At 41.5% G+C, this 13,904-nt stretch overlaps 1 protein-coding gene across 1 annotated transcript in view; it reads left to right on the top strand.

The window, feature by feature from the left end:
• Positions 1-13,904, top strand: part of LOC309794915 (uncharacterized protein) — a 385,639-nt gene that overhangs the window by 236,617 nt on the left and 135,118 nt on the right. The window lies entirely within an intron of this gene.

Raw genomic sequence — 13,904 nt, 5'->3', positions numbered from 1 at the left:
CAGGTTTGAGTCCTGGTCCGGAAAGATCCCACATGCCACAGAGCAGCTAAGCCCCTGTGCCACAACTGAGCCTGTGCTCTACAGCCCACAAGCCACAACTACTGAAGCCCACGTGCCTAGACCCCGTGCTCCGCAACAAGAGAAGTCACCGCAGTGAGAAGCCCGTGCACTGCAATGAAGACCCAACATAGCTATAAATTAATTTTTTAAAAAGATATATAACATGGTTGACTTGCACATCCATGAACTTATGCACACATGTTCACACTAAAAAACTGAAATGAGAGGAATTGTTTCTTGACAGATTTTCAATTTTATTAACCATCATTTTATGGGTTTTTTTTTGTTTTTTGTTTTTTGCGTTATGCGGGCCTCTCACTGTCGTGGCCTCTGCCGTTGAGGAGCACAGGCTCCGGACGCACAGGCTCAGTGGCCATGGCTCATGGGCCTAGCCGCTCCGTGGCATGTGGGATCTTCCCGGACCGGGGCATGAACCCGTGTCCCCTGCATCGGCAGACAGACTCTCAACCACTGCGCCACCAGGGAAGCCCTTAACCATTGTTTTATTCACATGTATTTCATCATCTTTTGGACAATGAAAATGTATCAACTGTACTGAATTTAGTTTGTCAACATGATTCTATAATAGCCTAATAAAAGAAAAATGGTACAATCATGAAAAAAAATTTTAACTCCAATTTCAATAACTATATTCAAAAATATAAACACAATTTTATCCATTATAACTTACATACATGGGCATTAAAAACAGCCAAAGGGTTTGTTTTTTCTAATAAAACAGATGCACAATGAGAAAAGTTAATAGTATTATACACTATTTTCACAGATTATGAAAAATATTACCACAATAACAAAGTTATGAACTTGGAGAATTAAAAATCATGAAAAAAGTATATTGGAAAGATATAGTTATTAAAAAATACATTTTAACCAAACATCATGATGAGAAGGAAACCCTCGATGCATTCCCTCTGAAGTTACAGTGGAAGGAAGGGTGCTGGCCAGGGCTCCTGCCTTTCACCACTGTACAGGGTGCCTGAGCAGGGACCACTAAAGAAAGTAAGAGGAGGAAAACAGAGAGCGAGAGACACAGAAACAGCCTGTGAGAGAGTTAAAAGCTGAACATTCACAAATCGAAGGACATGGAAAGGCGAAAAGCAAAAGGCTGGAAAAGACAGTCCATCCTAAAGAGAGCAGTGGTGACTACATAATATCAGAAAAAAATGAACACAAAGAACGTTATATAATGATAAAAGGGTCAATTTAACATAAAGATAGAAGAAATAAAAGTATATACACATATAGCATTAGATCTCCAAGAAAAAGGAAGCAAACATTAACAGCAATGAAGACAGAAACAGCATGGGAGACTTCGATGGCCCAGGTTTACTCATGGATGGAACCAAAGGGAAGATCAATAAGGAAACAGGACGTAAACAACACTATAGACCAAGTAGACATAAAAGAAACATACAGATCACTCCACCCAAGAACAGCAAAAACATGCTTCTGAAGCACACATGGAATATTCTCCATGACAGACCACGTGTTAGGCCAAAACACAGATCTTAACAATGTTAAGAGGTTGAGATCATAAAAAGTATGTTCTCTAATCACAATGAAATAAAACTAAAACAGCAGAAGGAAACCAGAAAATTCCCCAAATTGTGGAAATTAAACAACTCATTATTTAAAAATAATTTTATTTATATATTTATATAAATTCTTATTTATAAATTTATTTATTCAGCTGTACCCAGCAATCCCCTTCAAGTCACACACCAGGCCCTGATCAGTCCCCATGCAGGTAGATCCCCTCACCATCAGCCCAGATCTCAGCCCACGGTAATGGGGGGACTCAGAGTCCTGATGCTCAGTGACAGATCCAGATTGGAATCACCTCAGGCACGTTAAATGTACAAATATTTACAAAATGCAAAGGCCTTGTAGACAGGAGTTTTGCAATTCTCCTCATCTGTATAATTTGAGCAAAATTTTTTTTTTTTTGCAGTACGCGGGCCTCTCGCTGTTGTGGCCTCTCCCGTTGCGGAGCACAGGCTCCGGACGCGCAGGCTCAGCGGCCATGGCTCACGGGCCCAGCCACTCCGCGGCATGTGGGATCCTCCCGGACCGGGGCACGAACCCGTGTCCCCTGCATCAGCAGGCGGACTCTCAACCACTGCGCCACCAGGGAAGCCTCCTGGCCAGTCATTTTGATTTGGCTCGTTCTGTGTCTGTATTTGGTGTATCTCAGGATCCTCCCACGTGTGCATGTGCATCTGTCAGCCAAGATGGATTCCACTGAACAGGCCTACTGGGGGACTTTGTTGCTCCGAGGCATGTGGGATCTTCCAGGACCAGGGCTCGAACCTGTGTCCCCTGCATTGGCAGGCAGATTCTTAACCACTGCACCACCAGGAAAGTCCTGCAACATTTTCTAATGTCATGTGGTCCTCTTGGATCAAATGTCCAAAACCTTTTGATATCTTTGACAAAATTCCCCCAAATCAGGATCTGAATGAAGACTTTTGACACTGAAAAAACTCGGGGCTCTTTTAGAGGTCCCCTGAAATATCTTGAAGGATTTGTTCTTTACCTGGTAAACTGTCAAATGAATAAGGCTTTTAATATGTTAAACTTCAGGGGAGCTTTGTCAAATAAAAAAAGAAAAACTAAATCTTTTAACCTTATATTTATATAGGAATATATTAACAGAAGTGTTCCAAAATTGTATGAAATTCCTGAAATTCTAAGATGCCCTGATATAATGTTATCAGTCGTAATTTAACAATTTATGTCACAGAAATAAGCAGATTTGTTTGTTAATCCCGTTATAATGATCTCTCATTAGGTCTTTAATAATAAACATTTTCAGGAGGGAGGGACAAATTGGGAGATTGGGATTCACATATACACATGACTATACACAAAATAGATAACTAATAAGAACCTGTGGTACAGCACAGGGAACTCTACTCAATACTCTGTAATGGCCTAGATGGGAAACTAATCTAAAAAAAAAAAAAAAAAAAGGTGAAAAAAAAAAAAAAGAATAAGGAGAAGGGCTTCCCTGGTGGCACAGTGGTTGAGAGTCCGCCTGCCGATGCAGGGGACACAGGTTTGTGCCCCGGTCCAGGAAGATCCCACAAGCCGCGAAGCGGCTGGGCCCGTGAGCCATGGCCGCTGAGCCTGCGCGTCCAGAGCCTGTGCTCCGCAGCGGGAGAGGCCACAACAGGGAGAGAGGCCCGCGTACCACACACACACACAAAAAAGGTGGATATATGTATATATGTAACTGATTCACTTTGCTGTACACCTGAAATGAGCCCATTTTGTAAATTAAGTATACTCCAATAAAAATTGAAAATAATAAACATTTTCAAGACTTTTTGTAATTTATAGACAGCTGTTGCTTTACCCTGATGCTTTTGCAAATGTGTTTCCTCTTCAGAGAAATTCAATGAAATGATTCTGACGGGCACTCGGAAATACAGTTCTTGTAACTTTAAGGTCATAACAATGAAGTGGGTTCATTAGGAGTCTGTTTTCTTTGTAACACGATACCTGGTGCAACTATCTCCTGCTCCATTTGATCCAGGACTGATAAAGTAAAACTTAAATCAGTATTTTATTTTATTATTTTTTTTATTTTTATTTTTTTTAAATCAGTATTTTAAAGACCTAAAAATAATAATGCTCTGTAGAGCACTGTTTTCTTAATACATTCCCAGGAGATGAAAACAAATATCACACTCTACAGCCCTAAGATGTGTACTGGAAAAGACACTTCCAAATGTACTCTCTGCAGGCTCACTGGAAGGGACCCTATCCAGTACTGTTGACTAAACTTTGTAATGCCAAAGTCCAGGGAGTACACTTCTGGATCCACATAGTGCACCTAAAGAAGACACTCAACCCCAGCTGGACCTCCACACCATCTGACAACCTGAAGATAAAGCTCATGAAAATCAGAAGCAGATGATGTCTGAGGCTGATGGCTTTCCCAAACTATCAAGACCAGGCTTGTGTAACTTCCTTTCAATACAATCTCTTAGCTTGTTTTCTCCTTCCCTTCCATAGAAGGACAATGCCTTCGTCCATATTCCCCAATCACCTGTAAAATGGGAAGCCTGTCTGATTGCTAGGTTTGCCATCAGAAATCTCAGTCCATCCAAGGAGGAACGACTCTTTGGTTCACCCTATATGTCACTGGGGTTCCAGATGCTGTTTTCTGTCCAAAGTGTTCCACTGGGCCATTTTATGGAGTTAGGGTACTCAGCCTATCTGAACTCTTCCTTGCTTCAATTTGATACAGCCCTGGGACAGGAAAACAAGACCTGTTGAATATTTTCATGAAAAGTTTTGTCGAACTACCGGCGCAAGTCAGGTCATCTAAAAACTTAACGAGGTATCTATATATCTAGGTAACCTCTGTGTGTAAGAACACAACATCTGAGCCTTGGTTCAGTAGCGCTAATGCTTCTATACAATTGAATGAATCCATAGATACTATCACTTATGTGGGGGACCTAGAGGTTACACCTTCATGGGTGTAAGTTTCACGAATGACTTCTATGCCTGGGCAATTCATTGCCTTGATACCTGGAGAATACAAGGACACAGTGCTAGCTGTGTTCACTGTCCTATTCACTTTATTATTTGTTTAATTTAAAAAATTATTTATTTTGGCTGCACCGGGACTTAGTTGTGGCACGTGGGATCTTAGTTGTGGCACACGTGCGGGATCTAGTCCCCCAACCAGGGATCGAACCCGGGCTCTCTGCATTGGGAGGTTGGAGTCTTAACCACTGGACCGCCAGGGAAGTCCCATGAAATGTATATTCTTCAATGGTTAAGGACACATCATACTATATCCTTGTGATTTTCACTTTTTTTTTTTTAAGAAGATGTTGGGGGTAGGAGTTTATTAATTAATTAATTTATTTTTTGCTGTGTTGCATCTTCGTTTCTGTGCGAGGGCCTTCTCTAGTTGTGGCAAGCAGGGGCCACTCTTCATCGCGGTACGCGGGCCTCTGACTATCGCGGCCTCTCTTGTTGCGGAGCACAGGCTCCAGATGCGCAGGTTCAGTAGTTGTGGCTCACGGGCCTAGTTGCTCCATGGTATGTGAGATCCTCCCAGACCAGGGCTCGAACCCGTGTCCCCTGCATTAGCAGGCGGATTCTCAACCACTGAGCCACCAGGGAAGCCCGATTTTCACATTTTTTAATCGTTATTAGTTTGTATCTGTTTCATAATGATATCACAGGGAGACCTATGTCAAAATCTTCCTGTGACTTAGGAAATTTCCTTTTTTTCTTGTGAATATGTTCATTTTGGCTGCCTTGATAATTATATAAGCAACAAAACTCCCCATTAAAAATTGGATTCGTGACTTAGCCTTATAATCAGATTCTCCTCTGTTGTTCTGTGTTTAATGAAATGTTCCACCAATGACTCATTTCCCTGCTTGGAATCATGGAAGTCTACACTGAAATGTCTTTTTTGCCAACATGGCTAGTTTGAAATTTTCCACAATACAGAGTAATCTTTCTAATAAACATCCCAAAATTTATTCCAGTCACTGAAACTTTTAAAAATGTTATGTTTTCATATGTATGCTACACCAGGACATTCTGCTCATTTTGACTGAAAATATTTTAAATATGCTAATATCCCTATGTAAGCATCATGTTTCAATTGATTGCCATTTCTCTATGGATGAAATCTTCCACCTGTAGGGATGTAGGAAAACATACTTTGTAGTAAATGTTTAATAACAGATATTGCCATAAAAATATTGAGGTAGAAATGAAGTTTCTAAAAATATTGAGGTAGAAATGATAATCTAGTTTTACTTTCTTTAGGGTTCATATTAAAGAGAATATACCTCCCCACTAAATGCCCTTAGAAATATGGCAAAGTTAATTATTCCTTAGATGAAAATAAATTCCAATGTCTTCTGAATAGTATATATTTTACAGGCTCATAAGAGAACTTTCAGCAATAGAACACAAACAGCTAAAATACATTACAGTTTAAAAATCAAAGGTAAATTTCTAATTACTTTCATAATGAACATATAGTGAATTTGAAGTTGCATTATATTTAGTTATTATTGACTTAAGTATATTATGATGTAAACAAGTTTTTCTCAAAGCTATTTGAAGGTAATTCAGCACAAGTGTGGAATAGGATAAGCGTTTTGCAAAATAAGGCAGTTCTCATCAAAAGAAAAAATTTTCTCTTATTGCCCTTCCTCCTTTTATTTTATCTATATGAAATGATAGATGCTAATTAAACACATTGTGGTAATCATTTCACAATATAGGGAAGTCAGACTATTTTGCTTTACACTTTAAACATATAGTGATGTATGTAATTGTATAGTTGTTTATACAACTCACTGTGTAAAGACTTGGTTTTAAAACTGCAAATAGTTAAAACACGTTAGCAAAAAGAAAGAACAATACAATTTATAACAATTTTTTAAAATAAATTTATGTATTATTTGGCTGCGTTGGGTTTTCGTTGCTGTGCGTGGGCTTTCTCTAGTTGCGGCGAGCAGGGGCTACTCTTTGTTGCGGTGCGCAGGCTTCTCATTGCGGTGGCTTCTCTTGTTGTGGAGCACGGGCTCTAGGTGCGTGGGCTTCAGTAGCTGTAGCACGTAGGCTCAGTAGATGTGGCTCGCAGGCTCTAGAGCACAGGCTCAGTAGCTGTGGCGCAAGGGCTCAGTTGCTCCGCGGCATGTGGGATCTTCCCAGACCAGGGCTCGAACCCGTGTCCCCTGCATTGGCAGGCGGATTCCCAACCACTAGCGCCACCAGGGAAGTCCAATTTATAACAATTTTGGAAACGTTTTGCTCTTTTTGAAGCAACGGTTACTGACCTAAATTATCACTTGCCTTAGTCCTCCAGTCTCAGACCCTACGTCTGGTCCCTGAGTCTCTGGAACTGAGCAGATTGTTGAATTTGGCCTTTGGAGTGAAAGGGGAATAGAAATGGAGAAGCTATTCTGCAGGGTGTCAGTATGAAATAGCCCATTCGACCCAGGGAGAGTTTTGTATTTCTCATCCTAGTGTGTAATACAGAGACAAGTTCAGTTCTTATGTCCTACTGCTGAAATTAATTCTAATTGCACAAAATGTTCGTGGAGCCAACCACTGCCCCATGCCCACCAGTCTAGGAGACCCACATTTCCAGAAACCTGAATAACTTTGGCCTTACTAGCAGGACATGAGAGCAACCTACTGTTACAAACAGCTTTTATTTAAACCATGTTCAACTTCTTTATAGGAAACAGCTTAGTTTCCGACATAACTGGCCCCCCAAATCGTAAGCTTTAACTTAAATTTTTTAGAGGCTGCAATTTGAAGCAAGCCCGTCAAGTACAGGGAAGCACTTTCTGGGCCCTCCCCCTTCCCAGCCCTCCCGCGTTCCCTTCCCAGAGCGGGTTACCCTCACCGCCCCCCAAACACGGCCATAGGGCTCCGTCCAGGCCATGCCCCGGCCGGTCACCCTCTTCACCAGGCGCATGCGCAGTCCTCTACGGCCGCGGAAGTGGAATTCTTGGAACGAAGTAGCAATGCAGAGAGTTTCTCTTTGCTAGTTGAAATCTGTGCTTCGCGGTGCCTTTACTCCATCCTCAGGGTTTTGGAGTCACTGCGGTCTTTTAATTCCCACTCCCGCCACTCCTCCCCATGTAAATCACTGTTACAGATCGCGGACCGTTTCCCTTTGGGTTTCAAATTTCTCTGAGGCCAGTACCGAAACCCTTGCCTGTTCTGCTTTCGGTCCACGTAGAAACCGCCTTTCGGGACATTTTCCTGCTTAAAACCCTAGTACCTCCGCATTTGGCAAAACTGGTTCTATGACCTTGCCTTTATGTGAGGGGAGTGAGAAATTAAGGGAATACATGGCTATGCGTGGGAAGGTAGTAGAGTGAGGAAAGTCAGTAGACTGGAATGGTCTCCAACATACATAACGAGCAAAGTATAAATATGATATACATATAGCACTTTTTGTTGTAAAAATACACCTAAAAATAATATGAAGGGTATCTTATTTATTTATTTTTGGCTGCATTGGGTCTTTGATGCTGCTCGTGGGCTTTCTCTAGTTGCAGTGAGTGGGGGCTAGCTACTCTTCCCTGCAGTGCGCAGGCTTCTCACTGCAGTGGCTTCTCTTGTTGTGGAGCACGGGCTCTAGGCACGCGGGCTCAGTAGTTGTGGCTCGCGGGCTCTAGAGCGCAGGCTCAGCAGTTGTGGTGCATGGGCTTAGTTGCTTCACAACATGTGGGATCTTCCCAGACCAGGGCTCGAACCCGTGTCCCCTGCATTGGCAGGCGGATTCTTAACCACTGCACCACCTGGGAAGTCCAAGGTATCTTTCTAAAAAAATATTTGGCTGGGTTGGTTCTGGATCTTTAGTTGTGGCATGCATATGGGATCTAGTTCCCTGACCAAGGATGCAACCCGGACCCACTGCATTGGGAGTGTGGAGTCTTAGCCACTGGACCGTTAGGGAAGTCCCAGGTATTTATTTTTTTTAATACATTTATTTTTGGCTGCATTGGGTCTTTGTTGCTGCGCCCAGGCTTTCTCTGGTTGCTGCAAGCAGGGGCTACTCTTAGTTGCGGTGTGTGGGCTTCTCATTGCGGCTGCTTCTCTTGTTGCGGAGCACGGGCTCTAGGTTTGCGGGTTTCAGTTGTGGCACATGGGCTCAGTAGTTGTGGCTCGTGGCTCTAGAGCACAGGCCAGGCTCAGTAGTTGTGGCGCATGGACTCAGTAGTTGTGGCTCACGGGCTCTAGAGCGCAGGCTCGGTAGCTGTGGCACATGGGCTTAGTTGCTCCGCGGCATGTGGGATCTTCCCAGGCCAGGGCTCCAACCCATGTCCCCTGCATTGGCAGGCAGATTCTTAACCACTGAGCCACCAGGGAAGAGGGAAGTCCCAGGTATCTTATTAAAAAAAGGAAATATGGGACTTCCCTGGCAGTCCAGTGGTTAAGACTCCGTGCTTCCACTGCAGGGCAGCGGGTTGGATCCCTGGTAGGCAAACTAAGATCCTAAATGCAGTGTGGCTCGGTCAAAAAAAAAAAAAAAATATATATATACATATATATATACATATATATATATATATATATATATATATATATATATATATATATGCATGCTTGGGAATTCCCTGGCGGGCCCTGAGATTTCACTGCGGAGGGCCAGGGTTCAATCCCTGGTTGGGGCAATATGATTCTGAAAGCCACACAGTGCGGTCAAAAAAAAAAAAAATGCTTGGGAATGGATTGTAATGTGGATACTTGTAGTACATATATTTAATGTAATTTTGATGTTTGGGAGTCAATATTTTGTATGTGGACAATGAAAAAAGAAAATTAAAAATGATAATATAAGAATCATTTCATGTCCAGAAACATATAGCTTTCTGGAATTCCTTGGCAGTCCAATGGTTAGGATTCCAAGCCTTCACTGCCGAGGGCCCGGGTTCAACCCCTGGTCGAGGAACTAAGATCCTGCAAGCCCTGCTACCGGGCCAAAGAAAGAAACATAACTTTAAAATAACATTTTAAGGGGGAGTTCCCTGGCGGTTCAGTGGCTGGGACTCTGCGCTTCCACTGCAGGAGGCACGGGTTTGATCCCTGGTCGGGGAACTGGGATCCCACAAGCTGTGCAGTGGGGCCAATAGAATTGTTTTTAAATGAATGATTAAACAAATAAATAATAAAATAAAAATTAAAGTAGCATTTTAAGTGCCTACCCTCAACTGAATATATTCTGTAGTTTCAAGGATATCTTATTTAATTCTCTATAGGAAATACTTAAGGTAGCTTCTCCAATTCTGATCATCCCTCAGATATAACAGGTATGTTAATATCACATAGTAGTTTAATATTAAATTAAATGTGGAGTTAATAAGAGCACTCATCGAAAAGGAACAGCAATTTACCAATATACTAAAAGTCTAAGGGCTCATTTGATTTCTTTGCTTGGCTTTTTAGCCCTCAGTGTGAACTTCCTGTTTGTGGTGGGACTGAAGTATTAACTGAGCTCATGTAGTTCTGAGGCTTCCTTCCTCAGGTGAAGGCAGCACCATGTAACTGGGCAATTTTAGTAAGGTTATTTTACAAATATTCAAAGATAAACCAGTTGGAAGTGTTAAAACTGAAAACCTGTAGTCAACCCAGTGTAGTTAGACAAAGAAGGTAATATATTTGTAGCTGAATCAAAATTAAATGGACACTCTAATGGAAAGAGGCAATGTATGAGAGAAGGAATGAGAGACAATGAGTTCTCACCTATAACCTTGACTTTGGGAGGTTAAGGTGGGCATGAAAAAAGAAAAGGTCATTGAAAATGTACCAGTCACCTTTTTACACGTTTTGCTATGTAACAAGTATTCCTGAATTTTCAATGTCTTACAACAACATCTATTTTTCCCTCACATCATATGTATCATTATTCACCTCTTGCTTGTTTGTATAATTTGATTCTGTCATTCAGCATAAAATTTCAGTCTATCCAAGACCCTTCTTGCAGTAGAGAGAAGATAGGGTTATACGAAACAAAGATTTTTTTTTTTTTTTTTTTTTTTTTTTGCGGTACGCGGGCTTCTCACTGTTGTGGCCTCTCCCATTGCGGAGCACAGGCTCCGGACGCGCAGGCTTAGCGGCCATGGCTCACGGGCCCAGCCGCTCTGTGGCATGTGAGATCCTCCCAGACTGGGGCACGAACCCGCGTTCCCTGCATCGGCAGGCAGACTCTCAACCACTGCGCCACCAGGGAAGCCCAAAACAGAAGATTTGAAAGCTTCCATTTAAACTTGAAACATGCCTTTCTACTCACACCAAATTGGCCCAGGAACTTAAAAAGCCAAGCTTGCATAAAATGGGCAAGGAAGCGCAATGTTCTCAAGTGAAAGGAAGGGTCGCCTGAGTCAAGTGGCCAAGACTGATATCAAAGGGCAGACATGTATGATCTCACGGAAGGGTGATAAATGATTGTTAATAATATTAGTATATATAACTGCAGCTTGTCTCAGAAATAATTTTTCCCTCCTTTGTTCACATTAAATAAAACTACTGATTATTAGATAAAATAGGGGATATCACTACAGAACATGCAGACAAGAAAAGGATAGAAATGAACTATTACAAAAACTCTATACAGTATTACTTAAACAAACTAAGATGAAATGGACTGATTCCATGAAACAAGTAACCTAAAACAAATCACCAATGTGAAACAGATTTGAATAACTACCTTGAATTACAAAGTAAATTTTAAATTTCAAAATCCCCACTACCCAAGAAAGAAATCTGCAAGCTGAGACGGTGACTGTGAGATCCTAGATAAACTACTCCATAATATGGCTGTTTCAGTATCTATTTGGTATAGTCTGGTGGCCTGCTGGGGCCGTGAACTGACACCAGCCTTTCCTTTGACAGCACATCCTAGGTGAAGAGCCCAGAGTCACAGGGATATGACTCCCTGGACTGCCCTCATGACAACCACACTCCCCCATCACCCCCTGCCTTCCCCTGGTTCTTCTTTAAATCTGGCTCCCCTTCCCCCACTGAAGCTTAGTAATTCCTTTTCTTTCTGGTTTGAATTCACCAATTCCATTTAAACAGCCTATCCATGGACCCTAAAGAAGGTTTACGCCCCAGGTCCGGCCCCATGCTCTCTGCCTGGACCCTACCTGGACTTCTTACATGTTCCCTCCAGCTATACCTTGTAGCTCCTCCAGAATCTGTTAGTAATAAACGTCTCCATTTCACTTTCTCTTGCAGTCTTTTGTGGAGTTGTTACCTAACTTTCAACACACAGGGGCTCAACTTTACAAAAGGTAATTTAACAAAGTCACAACGATGGCATTCAACAATTCTATCAAGTTTATAAAGAAGAATGACCAGTAATTCCATTTTTAAACTTTTACTGGAGTATAGTTGATTTACAATGTTGTTTCAGGTGTACAGCGAAGTGAATCAGTTATACCTATATCCACTCTTTTTTTGTTGTGTTTTTTCAGATTTTTTCCCATACAGGCCATCAGAGTACGGAGCAGCGTTCACTGTGCTGTACAGCAGGCTCTAAAATTTCTTCTTAAGACAAGAAAAGGAGGGAGTACTTGTCAACTCAATTTATAAGGCCAGTATTACTAGGATAAAAAACTAGACAAAGTTAATAGAAAAAAAAGAGAAAGTAAACAAAATGACCAATTAAATCCTACATGAAGATTCAAAAATTCATCATAGGGCTTCCCTGGTGGCACAGTGGTTGAGAGTCTGCCTGCCGATGCAGGGGACACGGGTTCGTGCCCCGGTCCGGTAAGATCCCACATGCCGCGGAGCGGCTGGGCCCGTGAGCCATGGCCGCTGAGCCTGCGCATCTGGAGCCTGTGCTCCGCAACGGGAGAGGCCACAACAGTGAGAGGCCCGCGTACCGCAAAAAAAAAAAAAAAATCATCATAAAATATTACTAACAGAAATGAATCATACACAGAAAGAATTCATATTAAAGATAATATAAATCACGGAATTCCTTGGCGGTCCAGTGGTTAGGACTCGTCACTTTTGCTGCCGGGGCCCGGGTTCAATCCCTGGTTGGGGAACTAAGATCCCGCAAACCACATGGTACAGCTTAAGTAAGTAAGTTAAGTAAGTTAAGTAAGTAAGTAGGTAGGTAGGTAGGTAGGTAGGTAAATAAATAAATAAATAAATAAATAAATAAATAAATAAATAAATATCAAGATCACTTATCAAAGAAAAATACATTATTCTTGGTTGGGAGCAAATTCTATGTGGAGGATACTGGGTGTCAGTTGACATACTAAAAGTAGCACAAATGTTATTTTCTCTGCAAGATCTTCTGGTTCTGAATGTGAACATATCAATAGGAAAGGGCAGTACAGCTTCCAGACACTTGGGAATGGAGAGTCTCTCTCTGTCACACACTATAATTGGAATTCTGCAGTCTATCTCATTCATCCTTATAATTTCTTTCACTTCACTGCATGTTTGTTCAACTCCACACACTTGATTTTCAAGCACCTGACCATAGCCAACTCCCACAAGAGAGATTTCACGTCACCATTTTGCCATTCCAGTTTTTTCACTGAACTAAAGCCCTAAAGTAACAGTTTTTCTTCATATTTATAGTGCGCCTACTTTGTACCTGTCATTGCCTTATGGGCATTATCATGTCACAGAAGTCCCAAAACAACCCACTAATTTACATATCCCATGCTATAAAACAGGAGAAATATATGCGACAGAAAAAATTATCGCTAAGGAAACAATTCAAAACATTTTTTTATTACAGTAGAAAACAACGTAACACATTGTGTACCAGCATAATTTGAAACTCAAATTTTAATAGCATTTAGAAAATTGCTCTTTGAGTAAACTGCTTAGTTATATTATCTAATAAACATTTCCAAACATTAATTTTATTAAACTAAGGTAAAAATATCTCTGACAAGTTATCCAAATAGGATTTTACGAGCATTTTCAAGAACAATATTGAACAATGGAATGTATGTGTGCTGCAGATAAAGAAATGTAAGAAATTATTAGCATGAAGAAAAAGTATGGTTTGCCAAGTCAAGAACTCAGGCATTTCAAGAGTAAGCATTCAGTGCTTGTTTTGTTTTCTTTTCTTTTGGGGGGAAGTAGAGAAGAACAGCTTTATTGTTCTTCTGCCAGGCAAAGGGGCCACAGCAGGCTAATGCCCTCAAAACTGTGTGTCCCAACCTGGAGAGGGTAGTGAGTTTTATAGTAATGGTTCAGAGAGGGCGTGATCAGCTCGTGGACATTCTTTTGATTGGCTGGTGGTGAGGTAAGTGGGAGCCAACATCCTCAACCTTCTC

Source organism: Mesoplodon mirus (genome assembly GCF_964341445.2).
Source record: "Mesoplodon mirus genome assembly, chromosome: 19".
NCBI lineage: Eukaryota > Metazoa > Chordata > Mammalia > Artiodactyla > Ziphiidae > Mesoplodon > Mesoplodon mirus.
Note: the sequence above shows the minus strand (reverse complement) of the source record. Positions and strands in the feature narration are given on the sequence as shown.